This window comes from Nannospalax galili, unplaced genomic scaffold (genome assembly GCF_000622305.1).
Source record: "Nannospalax galili isolate Female #2095 unplaced genomic scaffold, S.galili_v1.0 scaffold271, whole genome shotgun sequence".
NCBI lineage: Eukaryota > Metazoa > Chordata > Mammalia > Rodentia > Spalacidae > Nannospalax > Nannospalax galili.
The window spans coordinates 8,300,994-8,316,324 of NW_008331789.1; positions in this window are offsets into that span (position 1 = coordinate 8,300,994).

Genomic DNA, 15,331 nt, shown 5'->3' on the forward strand with positions numbered 1-15,331 from the left:
ATGAACCAAGATGTTGTTACTTGCACAAACAAAGCTATATCTTTAACATACAAAATTTTATGAGTGGTTAAAAAAAGCCACAGATTAAAATTTATAATGGAGGAAGAAATACAAGTGTCAATAAGCATAAAGAAAATGTTCCGTTATAAGATTGCATTTGATCTTCTGAGAACAGATGCATCGCATGACAAAATCAATACTAGGGTCCTTGGTCTTTCCCTTTTCCCTGATATGCATAGTTCAACTCAAACAGGGGAAGGCAAGCACGCTTTCAGGAGTTGATGTCACCCACGCTTAGTTCCGAAGAAGATCAATAAAAGTTAGTGGAATGAAGACAGACTTCCCTGGGAGATGAAAGGCAGGGAAAGAAGCCCACAAATGCATGCACTTCAGCTGCTGGATGCTGACGGGAAGGCACCGTGTCTGCAGATGGAGCAGAGAGCTGTGGCAGGTGAGGGAGAGTCCTGGGATCTGTACTAAGGATTTAGATCCATCATGTAGCAGGGAGATGTTAAAAACAAATAAAAAAATAAAAAGATGAACAGAACACAGCAAAGGTAGATAGCAAGGGAGGTAAGTGCACCCAAGAATATCCTTTCCTGAGCTTCTTTTTTCCTGTTTCCATTTGTGGAAACTGAGTTCATACTCACATGTCACCTGCCTCAGTTTTCACAGTCCACATGTCAAATGACATACTTTTCATGTTCAAACTACTCTCAAATTTATGTTGCTTTCCCCCTCCTTCAGGCCTATGTCACTGGTGGAAGAGCCCCCCTAAATATCTTCAAACTTGTCATAGAAAGGGTATCAGATAAATTTGAGCTGGGGTGATTGGAAAATCAGTTATCAATGTAACTCTAGTTTCTTCTTGGAAGTTGAGTCACAGTGGAATCGGTCCTCACCTACCAAACCCCACCAGAACAAACATGCTCTAGTCTATTACTGTTAATCACTGAGGGTGGACTTCACAGTTAATATGTAAGGACAAAGGAATCATGTCTTTGTAGGTAGATGACAGTGAAGAAGGTATTGGTCTTAAACAATGGAAAATTCCACCAAGGTTCAAATGAAGGCCCCAGGTTCTCTTCATTTTTAAAATATTTATTTTAGATTTGTTTATGAATGTTGTGTGCTTCTGTATGAGTGTGTTGTGTGTGTGACTGTCTGTGGAAATTAGAGAGGCCATCAAATCCCCTGTGGCCAGCTGTGAGCCACTGGATATGAATGCTGGGAACTGAACTAAGTTCACCTGGAAAGATAAGTACTCTTAGCACTGAACCATCAGTACAGTCCCTATTATTATTATTATTACTATTACTATCATTATTATCATTACCATTATCATTATTCTTGTGTTGTATGTTTGTGCTAGCATGCATTTTTCATGGTATAAGCATGGTGGTCAGAGGACAATTTTGTGCAATATGTTCTCTCCTTTTATATGTGTTTCAATGATAGAACTCAGCTAGTCAGACTCGTGTGGCAAGCAACTTCATACAATATAATTTGATAATATTTAGATAATTTTCCCTATCAGTAACTCCCCACTGCCCCCACAATTTAATGTTCTCTATATACTATGGCCTATAGAGTCTGATTTCTGTCTACAAATTTCCTTTGGTATGGGTTGATCCAATGGAGCCTGGTCCACTGATCAAGAGTTCATTTCCTATAAGAAACTGTCTCAGGACTAGAGAATTAGTTGAGCAATTAAGAGCACTGACTGCCCTTGCAGAAGACCCAGGTTCCATTCCTAGTACCCACATGGTATCTAACAACTATCCTAACTCCAGTTCCAGGGGAATCCAGTAACATCATCTTCTGATGATTGTTGAGAGGTAAACTCTTCTGTAAATATGAGGATGCATATTTAGAATACAATAAGAAATTAGATTGGTTTAGGGATGTGGCAAAAGAAGATTTATCTTTAGGATCTACGACATCTCCAGCCATGTGTGTTTGGCACGTTTACAGCACCACACATAGTTTCCCTCCCATTGAGTGCTCCAATTTGAGAGCTGTTGTAGAAGTATCATTACTGTACCAATAGCAGTGGTTGGAAGAAAAATAAAAATCTTCCATGATACACATATGCTGACAGAATTCATGTCCACTAAACCAGCAGTACAGAGAATATTCAAAGGACTCAAGAAATGAACAATTGTATCCAAAAGGATACAGAAAGAAAATAAATAAAAGTATAAGTACGAAAGCATAAAATACAACTAAGAGCACAATAGAAAATAAAATGACAGTAATCAATGCACATCTTTCAATGATAACTTTAAATATCAATGCCTTTGACTCCCCAGTCAAAAGAAACAGGCTAGTTGAATGGGTTAAGAAACAAGATATCTCTTTTTTCTGTTTTCAAGAAACTCATCTTACCCTTTTGGGTAAAGGATAGAAAAAAATATTCAAAGCAATTGGCATTAAGAAATGAGCAGGTGTTGCTGTTCTAATATCAGATAAAAGAAATTTCAAATTAAAATCAATCAGAAGACACAAAGAAGGCCACTTTTTTCATATAAGGGTACAGTTGATCAAGAAGACATTGTAATCATGAACATGTATGTACCCAACTCTGTAGCACCCAATTGGATAAAAAGAGCACTACTGGTCTTCAAGACTCAGATTAAGCACCTCAGCAATACTAGGTGACTTCAATACCAGACTTTGTCCAAAATATAGGTCATCTGGACAAAGAATAAACAGCGAAATATCTGAATTTAAATAACATAATACATGAAATTGACCTAATAGACATCTACAGAATGTTTCACCCACACATCAAACAGTGCACAGTCTAATCAGCAGTTCATAGAAGTTTCCCTAAAACAGATCACATGCTGGGCACAAAACAAACCTCAACAAAAACAAAAAAGATTAAATACTTCTATGTATTGTATCAGACTACAATGCAACACAGCTTAAAATCAATAGTAAAAGAAGCTGCTGTAGCTGCATAGACCATGGACATTAAACAACACATTGCTGAACGGGTCATAGAAAAAAAATCAAGATGTAAATATGGGGCTGGAAAGATGGCTCAGTGGTTAAGAGCACTGGCTGCTCTTGCAGAGGGCTTGGATTTGAGTCCCAGCACCCACATGACCTGCCAACAACCATCTGTAACTCCAGGTGCAGGGGATCTGACGCACTCTTCTGACTGCCACAGACATTGCATGACATGGGCACATTTGCATACATCCAGGCTATACACTCATGCACATAAAATAAAAATAATAAAATATTTTTAAAAGAGAGAAATATAAGTATTCATCAAACTAAATTAAAATAGTAACATAGCACAACAAAGACTCTGGGACACATTAAAAACTGTCCGAATATCAACTAGATAGCTTTTGATTAATCCAAGATAAAAGTGCCACTGAGGGGCCACTATAGTTTGTTGTGCCAGTCACTGCTGTGGTTATTAGCTTTTAAACTGGGGTTGGAACATAGATTGATTTTCTCCCTTAACAACTTGCAAAGAATCTTCTAGAACTATGAAAGTTTGTCTTCAGGGAGGAGGAGTCCAGCTCAGTTCCAGCTCCATTGCTTCAGATCCTATGTTTGAATTATGTCCTGTCTTCAGTAATAGGACTTTGCCTTTGATGACTGAGGGGAAATTAATGACTGTGGCACTAGCCTATGTTATTTTGGGAATCTCTTGAACTACCTTGACCAACAGCTCAAAAGGAGGTTTCTTATGTTTGGCACTGTGTTTCTTGTTATGTAGAATTCAGGTATATACAGGCACTTATGTTCAGATATTGCATGTATATTTTTCAGTACGTAGTTGAGCTAAAACATTTCCCTCTGCTCTTTTTCCACCTAAGTTTTATTTATCTCTATATCTCTCTACTTAACTTCCTTTCCTAGTTAAAGTAACTCCATTTTCCCCTTCCTAATACGTGTCTCTTATTACATCCCTTCTCCGGGGGCTCCTTCTTCCCCTTTACCCACATGGTCCCTCGTACTTAAAGCCCCTTCAGTGGGAGGGAACTCATGTGTGGCACTGTAAACAGATCAAAATAAGCATGACTGGAGATGTCATAGATCTTAGAGAAAACCCTACCTCTGTCACATCCCTACACAAACATAATTTCTTACTGCATGCTAAATATGAATCATTATATTTACAGACAAGTATACCAGTCACCACTCATTAAAGAAACCTCTTTTACCACAGATGGAGACTATTACAGAGTTCCACAATTGGTCACACACAGAGATGCCCAGCCCTAAGTGGCACATCTACAATGGAAACTTTAAACCTAATGTTTAAGGAACACAGTGGAACAGGGGGTAGAGAGCATACAAATCCATCTATCAACTCTCACCAGTCAAGGTTCCTCATGAAACAGAGGAGGATGCATACAGAAGGCCACAACTTGCCAAAGTGTAGAGAATAAGAGTTTGCAGAGTTTGTGTCCCTGGATAGGACTCCTATATTAAACCTCACTCACCTAGGACTCAGGGACCATTGTGGAAGAGAAGAACCAGAGTTCGTAAATGATCAGAGTCTTCCAGGTCTCTGGGAACATACTCTTATGAACCTAGAACAACGGTGTCAGCATGTGCAAGACCCCTGTGAACTCACTCAGACAAAAACCAACATAGAACTGGGGAAATAAGCAGGAAGGCCCAACGTTAGCCAAAGAACTATTGGCAGCTGATTACTGCTGGGTGAAGAAGAGCTTCTATTCTTTAAATGAGTGACTCTATATAGGCTGACTGGACTCCAGTGGAGGAACTCAAACCAAGGAGCATCAGGGTACACAAACGTGACTAGATAGGCCTTAACATATATGACAGAATGCATGAAATTTGGTGGGGCGGCAATGCAGAGGTATGGATGGGGGAAGGGATTCAAAACATGATTACAGTATATTATATAAAGTCCACAAAAGTTCAATAAATAATATACATTGAGAAAAACCAATCCTATGAGGAAAGTTTGTAGCTTTACATGTCTGCATTAAAAATCAGAAAGCACACAAATAATGACTGAATAGTAAAACTCAAGAATCTGAAAAACAAGAACATATTACACCCAAATCCAACAGATGAGAAATAAACAGCAAAACTCAGACTAGAAATTAATGAAAATGAAACAAAGAAAATGACATAAATAATAATAAATCTAAGAGTTGATTCTTTGAAAACATAATCAAGACAGATAGAGCCTTAGCCCAGTAACCCAAAAGAAAGAAAGAGATAATCCAAATCAGTACAATCAGAAACAAAATAGAAACATCACAACAGACACAGTCCAGAACTTGTAAGGGATGCTTTGAAAATCTGTACTCTATCCAATTTGAAAATCTAAAAGAAACCCATGAATTTGTAAATTCAGTGAAATGAAGAAGAGATCAGCAGTTTAAACAGACCTATAATAAATCAGGAAATCAAAGCAATAATACAAAACCTCCTAACTAAAAACAGCCCAGATTCATATGGTTTCACATTGGAATTTTACCAGACCTTCAAAATATTTACAAATACTGTTTAAATCATCTGAAAAGGTAGAAAAAGGGGAAAACTCCCAAACTCAATCTATGAGGCCAATATTACTCTCATACCCAAATCAGGCAAAAACACAATGGCAAAAAAGAAAAATATAGCTCCATATACCAAATGAACCTAGACACAAAAATTTTCAGCAAAATATTTTGCAAATCACATGCAGCCATATAACAAATAAGTCATCCACCATGATCAGGCAGGCTTAAGTTCATGGATGCAAGGATGGTTCAATCTACGTAAGCCAATAAATACAACATGTTATATAAATGAGCATAAAGACAAAAGCACATGATCATCTCAATAGATGTAAAAAAAGCCCTTTACCAAAATACAACATGCATTTATGGTTTAAAAAAATGCTAGAAGGAATGGTGCTGGTGAGTCTAAACCTCACAATAACCAAGGCAATATACAGCAAAACCACAGTCAACGTTAATCTAAATTGACAAAAACTGGAGGCATTCCCATTAAAATCAGGAACCAGACAACACTTTCTAGCTGCAGATAAAACAAATGAGAAGAGAATTAAAGAGGTACTCTTTGAAAAAGAAGAAATCAAAATATCTGTATTTACAGGGGATATGATACCAAACACGAGATCCCAAAAATTCTACCAGAAAACTTGTAGAAATGACTGAAACTTTCAGCAAAGTAGCAGGAAACAAAATCAATTTAAACAATCATTTTTCTGTATACCAATAACAAGCAATCAGTAAAGGAGATCATGGAAACACACATTCACAATAACCCCCCAATAAATCAAGGAATGGACATAACCAAAGACATCAAAGACCTGTACAATAAAACTTTAAATCTTTGAAGAGAGGTTTGGAGAGATGGTTCAGTGATTAAGAGCAGTGGTTGCTCTTATAGAAGTTCTGGTTTGAATCCCAGCACCTACATGGCAGCTAACAACCATCCATAGCTCCAATTCCAGAGGATTCAATGCCTCTGACTTCTGTGGGTATTGCATGACATGGATGTACTTACATACATGCAGACAATATAATCAAACCCATAAAATCAAAATAAATACATTTTAAAAATTTACATCTTGAAGAAAGAGATTGAGGAAGAAAAGGAGATAGAAAGACCTCACATGATTATTCATTGGTAAAATTATTATGAGAATGACCATCCTACCAAAAAATTTTACAGATTCAATTGAATCCCAATCCAATTCCTATGACATCCTCCAGAGAAGTAGAAAATCGTCTTAAAATTCTTATGGAAACACAGAAAACCCTGGATTGCCAGAGACATCCTGAGAACAGAGAGCAACGCTGGGATGATTGTCTGTACCAGATCTCAAGGTATATTACAGAACTATAGTTATAAAAGTTGCATGATATTGGCATAAATCAACATGTAAATCAATGGAAAAAAGCTTCAAAATTAATGGCATGTGATTTTAGCCATCTAGTATCTGACAAAGGCGCCAAGAACATATACAGGAGGAAAGACAGCATCTTCAACAAATGTTGATGGGAAAACTGGATCTCTGTGTGTAGAAGAATGAAATTAGTCCTATATCTACCACCTGGCACAAAGTCAAGTCCAAGTGGTCAAGGACCTCAGTGAGAAATCTTCAGTATTGAAACTGTTAGAATAAAACATAAATGGTACGCTACAGGATACAGGAACAAGAAAGGAGTTTCTACATATGTATCTTCATATTTACAAACAGTGTACCTCCCACCACTCATCAAAGAATATTCTTTTTGCAACAGATCGAGACTATTCAAATGCAAAGACTAGGTGTCTATGAGATGTCCAGCCATAAGTGACACATCTACACCTAGGCCTCAGGAAACATAATGGAGTGAGGGGAAGCCAGAATATTAATGCATCTCTCAGCTCTCACCAGTGAAGCTTCCTCATGCAACAGCTGGTGATTAAACCAGAAGGCCACAACTGGGCAAAGTGCATTGAATAAGAGACTGCAGAGTGCTTATCCTTGAATCGGACACCTCTGCCACCCAAGGGTCAGAGACCATTGCAGAAGTGATGGCAAAAAGATTGTAAGAGCCAGAGCCAGAGGTGGTGGATGACCACACAAGAAGACAGAGTGTTCCAGAGGGCTGGAAATGCATTCAATATGGACTTATAGCAATGGTAGCAGCATGGACAAGACCATGCAAGCTGAAGTCAGCAAAATCCCAACATAGATGAAGGACGATGGCAAGACACCCCAACATTAGCTGAGGAACTACTGGTAGCCAGAACTCCTGGGAGATGTGGAGTTGGTTTTCTCTAATGATGTGACACTAGACAAGCTGAGCAGGGTCCAGTAAATGGACACACAACAATGCACTTTGGGGGACACAAACTTGTCTCCATAGGCCTTCACATGTATGACAGAGTACATGAAATCCAGCAGGAGGGGGCAGATAAGAGGGGAGTAGACGGGGGAGGTAGCAGATATGATCAATATGTTGTATGAAATTTGCAAAATTCAATAAAACTTATTAATAAAAAATTATTTTGACCAACATCGCAAACTTTGAAAACAGTCTTTTTTTTACTGCAGCCCAGGTATGATATGAGAGGGGAGCTAAAGCTCAGATTATTATTTTTATTATTATTGCTATTATATTGTTCTCATAGATAGTTATAAGTAGAGCAAGAACATAAAAGTGGAAAGTGTAAGACCTGAGACTTGTACCACACATCTGGAAATTGAGGTAGTGAAACACATTCCTTTAAACTTAAGCTTTAATATTTTGTACTACTATAATTATATTTCTTTTAATTGCATTGCACAAAGAAATCTTGTTTTCCTAACATTTTATTATAATTAACCAAACCTTTAAAAATTATAAACTGTTATGATTATTATTATGGATACAAATATTATAAAAACATCATTATAGAAATTTGTAAATTATTGTTTTATACTTTTTAAAGTTGAAACTATTAAACTATACAGTAAATTAATTATTGCCCAATATTAATATGTCTTTATTCCAGGGACCTACTGTTAGGTCATAGAATTTTGTTATAAATAATGTGCAATAAATTGTAGCATGCTTATATTCATTTAAAGTTTTGATGTGTTTGAAATCGTATCTAAGAATGGATCTTTCCTTCTACTGCTGTGTTTGAGAATTAAGCTATAATGACTGAGCTGGTTTCCAGGGCACATGTGCAAACCCCTTCCTTGCTTTTGGACTATTGTGAGCAATTTCTGAAGCATGCAAATGTATTTTATGGTTTTGAGATTTTCATACGTGAGCGCTGCATTTACATCATTTCCCCTCCTCCATCTTCCCACTCAACTCCTCCAAATCCTCCCTCACTCCACTGTAGAGCCTGTGTGCACGTCCCTTTAGGACTGAACACTCAAGACTGGGTAACCTATGTGGAACATCGTCCTTGGAAAACGTGAATTCTCTCTCTCTCTCTCTCTCTCTCTCTCTCTCTCTCTCTCTCTCTCTCTCTCTCGCTGTTGATTACTCTATCTCCTCAGCTAGAGGTGGAAATCTCTTGCCTGTAAGACACTATCAAGAATAAACACTGGGCTACAACAGCGTTTGGCAATCTTAAACGGTCTCTTTTTCATTCTGATTACATTTTTCCACCTTCTGCAATTTGCATAATGCTATCATTTCTCAGAGTATACACTTTCTTGATAATTCATTTTCTGCTAATATTTTAGCCAGCTTTTACATCTATTAAATCAATTTTCTCACTTCTTTCATATGTGTGTGTATGGGGGGGGTGTTGCATGTGGGTGCCACACCTGAATGACCATCAAAGCACAACTGTGGGGAGCAGGTTCTCTCCTGCCACCTTGTGGGATGTGGATTAAGTGCAGGTTGTCAGACTTTCCCTGCAAAAACGTCCACCCACTCAGCCATCTTTCTGTCTCTCATTTTCTCCCTTCTAACGTTTGATTCTCTTTAATTATTCCCAATATTTTCTCATGACAAATATTCCAGTTCAAATAAATGTTTTCAGGAAATCAACAGGTACAGCAGGGACAGGAGAAACTCCCTGCCTCCTTAGTCCAGTGCAGGGTCAGGCAACTGAAGCAGATACCTGTAAGTGTATCAAGAATAAAAGAATGTAAAGAGACTCCATATAAAATCCCCCAAGTGCAAAATGACTCCAAAGGGATAACTAAAAATGGTAAAGAGCTAACCAAATTAATGCCTTCTACCCATGCTATGGTACCTAACAAGGATCTATGGAGAAAACAGTTAATACAATGGACAAAACCTTTCCATGCTGTGTGAGACCTTGTCTATGAGTGATTAAATATATAATGTTAACCTTCCTTCGAGTGTTTTACAGATGTGAAACCCATTTGAAAGATACCAGGAATTTCATGCCTTTACAATGAAAACATGCTTTAACTGAGTCATTGAGAATTTCAGGAAATGTATTTTGATCACACTCAGACCACCCCTCCCATCGCTTCACCCCTACCTTGCTAACCCTGGTTTCACATACCCTATTATATTTAAGGCCTGTGGAGTCTAATTTGTGTTCCTCAATTGATCTCGGGTATGGATCCATCTCTTGGAGTCTAGTCAACTTTCTCTCATCACACCTTTAAAGAAAACTGACTCTCCGTCTCCCAGCAGCTATCAATTGCCAGCGGCTAGTTCCTCAGTTTGGACTGGGCCTCTGTGCTACTTTTCTCTCCATGCTAAGAATTTTTTTCCGACTTCAGTTTGTCCAGGTCTTGTGCATGCTGTCACAAGTGCTGAGGGTTCATATATACAACTGCCCTGTAGTGCCTGGACAACACAGTTTCCTTGTGTTCGTCTAACCATCTCTGGCTGATCTTTCCCTCCTTATCCTCAAAGATCCCGGGGCCTTGGGACATGAAGATGTGATATAGGTGTTCCATTTAGCTGGAGCGCTGTGCAGCCTCATTCTCTGCACCTTGCTGGTCTCTGTTGTATACAGTTTCATTGGCTGCCGATATAGATGATCCTTTTCTAGGGGGCACATAGGACAAGGCAGTCCTCCCCAACAGGAACTGATGAAGCCCCGCAGCAAGCAGCTGCAGCACCAAGACCTCACAGTTTAGCAAATGGTTTGGGAGTGTATGCCTGCTGCCCGCCGCGTCCTCGGCCCTCCTCTTCGCCCCTTCTGGGGAAGAATAATTCCCCCCAGGATCTATTCTGCCAGCACTCTGCTGCCTTTTATAAGGCTGGGTGTTTGCTAAAAGGTCTTTTATTCACCAATATTTCCTCTTAAACACAATTTGAAACTGTCTTTTAAGACTATGGAGGGAATAATTTTCTGGAAGTTTCTCTCTCTTTTTCCATTCCATCTTCACATCAATGAGCAGAAAAAAACGAAAGATGGATTAACCCCGTTCACTTCTTTGCTTTGCCTGGGAGTTCCCCGGAACATTTTTAAGAAAAAAAAAAAAAATCTGTGAAAATGTTTAAAGCTTCTTTCATAATTGTTTGTCTGTTCTGATTTTCTGCTCTAAATTGAAAAAAACGCCTGGATAATTTTTGGTTCTGCAAAGAAAAAAAAAACTTTTCTTTGTGAATTTCTAACTTAATAACACAGATTTGTATGTTTTTATGATATACAAATGTCTTTTTTTAAATTTTTTTGGTCTTTTTGAGACAGGGTCTCCCTGTAGCCCCAGCTGTTCTGGAACTCACTGTGTAGACCAGTCTGGCCTTGAACTCACAGAGATTCACCTGCCTCTGCCTCCCGAGTGCTGGGATTAAAGGCGTGCGCCATTTTATCTTCTGCTATTTTGAGCCCTTATTTCTCATTTTCACACCGTCCCTTATTTCACTTTCATGGGCCCCAGGGTTCGTTTCTGCATCTAATTCATTAAATTTTGTAAAAAACCCAGATCTGGAATTTATTTTCCATTTACATAATATTACTTTGCAAATTCTATTTTCCATATTTATTTGCTTGCATTAACCTTCCTTTAATTTTCTAAGTTCATCATTAAGTCTGGATTCCTATGTTTTTGTTCTTGGGTGATTTTTGTCTCTCAGAATTAGCTTTTTCTTGCTGGTACCACCATATTGCAACTGATCTAACTGATCCTCAGATGCTCAGTCACCTGAGTCATGCTAACCAAGAAAAGAATTAAAGTGGAGGCTGAGAATCAAAGGGCTGGATTGCCAAGTGTGGTATTAGTTTATGTGGAAGACAGAAATAAAATTATCAGTTAATAAATTCATAGACACCAATTGCTAAAATAAGAAAGAATTTAGCAATGAACTAGGACAGAAAACAACAGGCTCTTTTCTTCACAACGTAGAGGGGTTTCTGTGGTATTTCACAAGAAGAGAAGGCCTAGCCAAGGACATGGAATGCAACGGGAGTTAGCTGAGCAGGGAACTCAGGCCTGGATCTCAAAATGAAGAGCCGAGGTTGGGTTGACCTGAAAGGAAAGAGAGAACCTGTACTAGTCACATAGACATTGATTTTCCCAGCACTGCCCAGCAGTGGCTTACCCTCACACAACAGCATTTTTCCAATCTTCTTATCTTTATTCTAAACCCCAACATTTCTCATACCTGTTCAGCTGGAAGATGCTATCCCTTATATACACAGAGACAAGTGGAAATACCAGACAGGAAACTACTCTTCTTTTAGCCAGCACATCTGCAAATCAAACACTCACCTCACCCCATTCCTTTCATTTAGAGGAAAAAGAGTATCCCACATGATGCCCCTTCCATCCCTGCCCAGCCCACTAGCCAGGGATTCATCATGCCACTTTTAAGATGATTACTTCCTATCTTTCATTAATAGCTGAGTGCTTTTTTTATTTCTCTTCCTCATCAACGATACTAAACTGTCTCTTGTAAAAGAAAACCTTTTCTTCAACTTCTCATTTCTCTCTACTTATGTAACCTGACCTCTCCGTTCCATTGGCAAGGTAGATTTAATGTAAACAAATAAAATATCTTCACCACTTTTAAAAAAGCATCTCTGAAAACAAAGAAAATGCCAGACATGGTGACACGTGCATCTAATCCTAGGCGTGGGAGGCAGAGGCAGGTAGATCTCTGTGAGAATGAAGTCACCTTGGTTCACATTGTGACTTCCAGGCTGGCTGTGACTAGGGAGATGCTGTCAAAAAACAATCAACAAGAGAAAAAATATATTTCTTGCACTTTGCCAATATCCCCCTTTGTTGCGGTTTGAATGAAAAATGTCCACTAGGTATGTGAACACTTGGTCCCCAATTTGTGGCTCTCATTGAGCGGGTTGTAGAGTCTTTAGGAAGCAAGGGCTTTCTAGAGGAAGTGTAACACTAGGGGTTGGGCTTTGAGTTTATCGCCTTGCCCACTTCCTGATTGCTCTGTTTCCTGTGTGTGGTTAAAAATGTAATCATACAGTTTTCTGCAACTGCCACTTGCTGTCACGCCTTCCCTGTCATGACAGACTCAAACTCGCTGGCATTATAGCCCCAAATAAATGTTCTTCTCCTTAAGTTGCCTTTGATTATGGTATTTTAGAAATTAATGAAAAATGTTCAAACTTTAACGTATACTTGATGCATCTGCAGTATTTGACACCACTCCAAATGTAATCTTCATTCCACATCTGCAATCCAAGGATTTACTCTGCTCCGTCTGGAACCTCGTAACCTATGTTCATAGTGATTGATTGATGTGAATCTGTGACAACCTGCTTCTCTTTGTTCATTAAACATTCCTTTACCTGGCATGACACAGCCCACTGTGCTTTCTTTCTCTCTAGTGGTTTCCATTTTTACAGGTTCATAAGTGCCAACATCTCCTTCCATAGAGACGTGTATTTCTTTTCCTCACTCTGTATTAAAATCCATGTAGACCTGTTTCTATAGTACCCATTTAGATATGTTCTAGGCATATCTGCCTGAGCTGCCACATGCTGCCAGCATCATCTTCCTCTGGCCTATGTTCCCATTCCTTCTCCTAGTAAAGGCCATCTTCGACTAATCCTTCCTTGTTCCAGAAAACTGTGTGTTCCCTACAAAACCCCAACCTTCACTGACCTACACAGAACTCATCAAATTCAGGCCATGCCATTACATATGCATGTATTTCTACTTATACCCTCTTCCCCACCATTCTCCACATCAATCACTCCCCTCTCACCTGTATCAGTTAAACTATCTTATGAATGACAACTACCTTAAAGGCACTGTTCAAGGTTCTGTTACATATCAACAACAAGCCATACCCAACTCCAGTTTTGTCAGTGTCTATCCCATATGCTCTTAACAAACTCAAAATGTGTTTCCTAAAACATAGATCTAATGCTGCATCTTCCTTATTTAAAGCTCCTATGCATCCCCCTTGCGCTTCACCAAAGCCACACTTGCTGTATGGGAGAGAAGGCTCTGGTATCTCTGGCCACCTCTCATCATGTTCATGTCAAAACCTAAGCTTCAGGGACTCTGAGACCCATTTCTTTCAAGTGATTGGTTCTTTCTCACTTCTGGTCTATCAACTCTGTTCCCTTCCACCTACAGTATTTTGCTTCAGAGCAGATCCTACACATCTACCACATTATGAATTCAAGAATTTCCTGTAGCTTTCAATTATGACAATCCTCAGTCCCCAGGCCTCCCCAGTCACCTTCTCTGTGTTCTCTAGCACTGATCATACAATGTATAACATCATTGAACTTCCCTAAAACACTGATTAGCCCAACTGACTGTCAAGAAAATTATGAGATTGAGTGCAGAGGTATGATCGGTTTTTGAAAGCAAGACAATTATGATATCAGAATAAGAAATCTCACAGAAAGAAGGAAAACTATCCTCAGAGGCACATTAAGTTGAAAATTAAAACCTTAAAATCCCACCTAATTACCTTAGAGAATCATTTTTAGAAATTAATTATACCATGATCCAGGTGATATTTAAAATGCATTAAATTCCTACAATATTTCAGCTTTCAAAATGACAGAAGTAATCACTTAAAATGCCCAAATGGTGTGATATAAGGTAAATTTGCCAAAATAATTTTAAGGAAAGTGATTTTATTTGTTTGCAACCTGAGATCAGATGCAAAGTAGACAAGGCCGGAGGCAGGGGAGTGGCCAGGAAGCCGAGAGGGAAGGACACAATTGTCTAATGCCCGTGTATTTCTGCACACATGTTTTTGTAAACGGGACAGAAGCACCCATGACAATCACAGTCCTCATTGCTGTGACTTGTCACATGGCCCTAGCTGTTTGTATAACAATCTTCTTCAATACCCTTCCTGTATTCCCTCCATCCTCAAGAATCTCAGCATATCTTGGTACTCTACATAGAGTATTGACCTGTACGTACACTCCAGAAGGGTCTGGATCCATTGACTTCCTGCCTGGATTGGATTCTAGTTTGCAGTTGGCCTTAGTCACATGACATTGTAACATCAAAAGGTACCTTAAAGGATCTCCTGCATTGCAGACATGCTAGTCCTTACTGCCATTGTGGAGAAGCTGTCCAATTTCCCACTGGTAGTCTGGAACAATCATCCACATAATATTGTAAATCCTATATTAGACTCATAGGCATCAGAATACAAATTGGCCAGGGGAATGTCTTGAGTTCTGATTCAAAAGAAAGCTTGTTGTGTCTTTCATAAGAACCCCTCTCCCCTCTTGAATTAAAGCTGCTAGGCCAGCAGATTGCTGTGGGAAGCGAGCACAGCCGAGCCAGCCAAAGATGGAGCCCTGGCTGGCTGCCAAACCTCGTGCTGTTTACTTCAACTCTTGGCTGACTGCCAAGGCTCATGAATCCCGCTTGTTTACCCCAACTCTGAAGTATGGTGAGCCCAAAAACAGGTGCTGCCAGCCTGATGATCTTGCTACGTGGCCA